Genomic DNA, 4,263 nt, shown 5'->3' with positions numbered 1-4,263 from the left:
ACAACCTTGTAAGTGCATCTTAATTCAGCTGTCCAGTTGTTTATTTAGGATCATTTTATTCGGAAACTATGTGGGATGAAGCTATTTTAAAGCCTTTGATTCACAGTGCCCAGTCGCCTTCCATAAATGGGAACCCACTGCAGGCTGCCCACGGCAGGGTGTTCCCGACAGGTCCCCTTTGCCTCAAGGCTTTTCAAGAGCAGCTTCTTATCCAGAGAGCATCAGCGGCGTTTCCCTCATAGGAACCTTCAGGGACAGAGGAGATGTGTCTGATCCAGGTTGGTCTTCGGAGGCAGAGCTGCCCAGATGACCTTTTGAAGTCCCTTCTGGAACTGATCTGCGGCTCCAGTAACAAGAAGACAAAGTATAAGACTAGGCTTTCAGGCATCGCGTCTATAGTTGGTTACTGGAGAAGTTTCTCTGAACATGTAGACCACCCGAAGCCATGAGGAGGAGATGCAGCGTTCTCTCCCGAGCGTGGAGCGGCTCTTGGTGTTGTCTCTACAGTGGCCACTGGCCTTTGATGATCGTTCTTCTCTTCCTTTGGGAGAGTAAGAGGGAGGGAATGCTGTCTGAGCGGGGGTGGGCGGGGGGAGGGACAGACCATGCAGCCTGCGTCAAGGTTAGCTTTGACGTGTGGCTGGGAGGGCCCAGGCCCCTGGGAGCATCTTCAAAGACCCTGCCCTCGGAGAGCCCCGTTCAGGAGTCAGGTTCCCCCGAGGCCCACAGAGACAGGCTTCCGGCACGAATGTGCTTTACTTCCAAGAGTAGCCCCCTCTAAAGGTATGTTGTCGTTTAGTCGCTAAGTTGTGTCCGACTCTGCAGCCACATGGACTATGCCCGCCAGGCTCCTCTGTCCGTGAAATTCTCCAGGCAAGCATGCTGGACTGGGTTGTCATTTCCTTCTCCAGGGGCTCTTCCCAGACCAGGGATTGAACCCTCATCTCCTGCATTGGCAGGTGGATTCTTTACCACTGAGTGACCTGGGAAGCCCCAGAAGATGTGTATACCTCCCCAAATAACATGCTTGGCATTTTGAAGGGGCAAGGAGGAAGGGCTCTGCAGTGAGCCCCAAAGAGGACCAGTTAGACTCTAAGTTTTCCTGAGGGCTGGTGCAGCCTTGACCATGCATGAGCTATGGCGTCTGCCCTTGGCTCCAAGGACAGGCTTGGGGAAGGCGCCTCAGCAAATCCTTGATTTTCCGTCCTTTATACGACCTTTCCAATCTACCTTTCTAAGGGCGGTGCGCATACACAGTATAGAAATAACCATCGGACTTCCCTGGTGGTCCAGTGGTTGAGAATCTGCCTGCCGATGCAGGGGATGCTGGTTCAATCACTGGATCGGGAAGATTTCACATGTTGTGGATCAACTGACCTGAGTACCACAACTACTGGTACACGCACACCCCAGAGTCCACGCTTGGCAGCAGAGAGCAGCCCTGGTTCAACGTAACGAGAGATGTCCTCACACAGCAATGAAGGCCCAGTGCAGCCAAAAAAGAAAGGAGGAATCACCCACGTGGCCCAGTCATGGCGTGAGCAGCAACCACCAGGTCTGCAAGCCCCTACTGCTTCTCCTCTATTGGTCCCTGCTTGGTTTTCTGCAAACACTAAGTGTGTTAAGAAATACAGCAAGGGAATTCCCTGGCAGTCCAGTGGTTAGGACTCAGAGCTTTCACTGCCATAAAATACACACAATGAAATGATAGTGTCATTACTGACTCTCTCACCCCCTCCCCCGATTCTATCACCCTGAGCCGCACAGATCTCTCAAATACATTCCTTTCCTCCTGTTCCCATGACCATCGTCCCCCACCAAACCCTCATCACTGCAATAAGAGTGAACACTTATATAGACCTTATTACCACGGGCTAGGCATCGTTCTTCAGCATTTTAACACTCGTGATTTTGTTTGATACTCTCAAGCCCCCAGAGAGGCGAAGCCTCATGGCCAGGCTCCCCTCTCCAGTCTCTCTCTCTGGATTCCACCCCATCCTCATGGTTACCAGAGATTATGGGTGCCTGTGTGCGGTAGTTGCATTTCCTGTTTTATTTTTTTACATTTTTGTTTGTTTGTCTTGCCTGTGTTGTTTGGCGTGCAGCATCTCAGTTGCGTGACCAGGGATCAAACCCATGTCCCCTGCAGTAGAAGCGAGGAGCCCTGACCAATGGACTTCCAGGGAATGCCCTTTTTTAAATTAAGGACATTCAGCCATGTAAATCGAATCCCTTACGTTTATACAGTGGAAGTGACAAATAGATTCAAGGGATTAGATCTGATAGACAGAGTGCTTAAAGAACTGTGGACGGAAGTTTGTGACATTGTACATGAGGCTGTGATCAAGACCATCCCCAAGAAAAAGAAATGTAAAAAGGCAAAATGGTTGTCTGAGGAGACCTCATAAATAGCTGAGAAAAGAAGAGAAGCTAAAGGCAAAGGAGAAAAGGAAAAATAAACCCATTGGAATGCAGAGTTCCAAAGAATAGCAAGGAGAGATAAGAAAGCCTTCCTCAGTGATCAATGCAAAGAAATAGAGGAACACAATAGAATGGGAAAGACTAGAGATCTCTTCAAGAAAATTAGAGATACCAAGGGAACATTTCATCCAAAGATGGGCACAATAAAGGACAGAAACATTATGGACCTAAGAGAAGCAGAAGATACTAAGAAGAGGTGGCAAGAATACACAGAAGCACTGTACAAAAAGATCTTCATGACCCAGATAACCACGATGGTGTGATCACTCACCTAGAGCCAGACATCCTGGAATGTGAAGTCAAGTGGGCCTTAGGAAGCATCACTACGAACAAAGCTAGTGGATGTGATGGAATTCCAGTTGAGCTATTTCAAATCCTGAAAGATGATGCTGTGAAAGTGCTGCACTCAATATGCCAGCAAATTGGAAAACTCAGCAGAGGACACGGGACTGGAAAAGGTCAGTTTTCATTCCAATCCCTAAGAAAGGCAATGCCAAAGAATGTTCAAACTACCGCACAATTGCACTCATCTCACACGCTAGTAAAGTAATGCTCAAAATTCTCCAAGTCAGGCTTCAGCAATATGTGAACCGTGAACTTCTAGATGTTCAAGCTGGTTTTAGAAAAGGCAGAGGAACCAGAGATCAAATTGCCAACATCCACTAGATCATCGAAAAGCAAGAGAGTTCCAGAAAAACATCTATTTCTGCTTTATTGACTATGCCAAAGCCTTTGTCTGTGTGGATCACAACAAACTGTGGAAAATTCTGAAAGAGATGGGAATACCAGGCCACCTTACCTGCCTCCTGAGAAATCTGTATGCAGGTCAAGAAGCAACGGTTAGAACCAGACATGGAACAACAGCCTAGTTCCAAATTAGGAAAGGAATATGTCAAGGCTGTATATTGTCACCCTACTTATTTAACTTATATGCAGAGAACATAATGCGAAATGCTGGGCTGGAGGAAGCACAAGCTGGAATCAAGATTGCTGGGAGAAATATCAATAACCTCAGATACACAGATGACACCACCCTTAGGGCAGAAAGTGAAGAGGGACTAAAGAGCCTGTTGATGAAAGTGAAAGAAAAGAGTGAAAAAGTTGGCTTAAAGCTCAACATTCAGAAAACTAAGATCATGGCATCTGGTCCCACCACTTCATGGCAAATAGATAGGGAAACAATGGAAACAGTGAGAGACTTTGTTTTTGGGGGCTCAAAAATCATTGCAGATGGTGACTGCAGGCTTGAAATTAAAAAACGTTTGCTTCTTGGAAGAGAAGTTATGACCAATCTAGACAGCATATTAAAAAGCAGAGACATTACTTTGCCAACAAAGGTCTGTCTAGTCAAAGTTATGGCTTTTCCAGTGGTCATGTATGGATGTGAGAGTTGGACCATAAAGAAAGCTGAGCACCGAAGAATTAATTCTTTTGAACTGTGGTGTTGGAGAAGACTCTTGAGAGCCCCTTGGGCTGCAAGGAGATCCAAGCAGTCCATCCTAAAGGAGATCAGTCCTGAATATTCATTGGAAGGACTGATGCTGAAGCTGAAACTCCAATACTTTGGCTACCTCATGCGAAGAACTGACTCATTGGAAAAGACCCTGATGCTGGGAGGGATTGGGGGCAGGAGGAGAAGGGGACAACAGAGCATGAGATGGTTGGGTGGCATCACCGACTCAATGGACATGAGTTTGGGAGGTGGTGCTGGACAGGGAGGCCTGGCGTGCTGCAGTCCATGGTGTTGCAAAGAGTCGGACGTGACTGAGCAACTGAACTGAA

At 47.3% G+C, this 4,263-nt stretch overlaps 1 non-coding gene across 1 annotated transcript; it reads left to right on the top strand.

Annotated features, from left to right (window-relative positions):
- The first annotated feature begins 368 nt into the window (after positions 1-368).
- On the top strand, positions 369-581 carry LOC133061059 (small nucleolar RNA U3). The gene has a single exon (XR_009693896.1). It is a non-coding gene; the product is annotated as a small nucleolar RNA U3 (small nucleolar RNA).
- Positions 582-4,263: the final 3,682 nt, after the last annotated feature.

Source organism: Dama dama, chromosome 8, assembly GCF_033118175.1.
Source record: "Dama dama isolate Ldn47 chromosome 8, ASM3311817v1, whole genome shotgun sequence".
Taxonomy (NCBI): domain Eukaryota; kingdom Metazoa; phylum Chordata; class Mammalia; order Artiodactyla; family Cervidae; genus Dama; species Dama dama.
The sequence above is the reverse complement of the archived record's forward strand: the minus strand, read 5'-3'. Positions and strand labels throughout refer to the sequence as shown.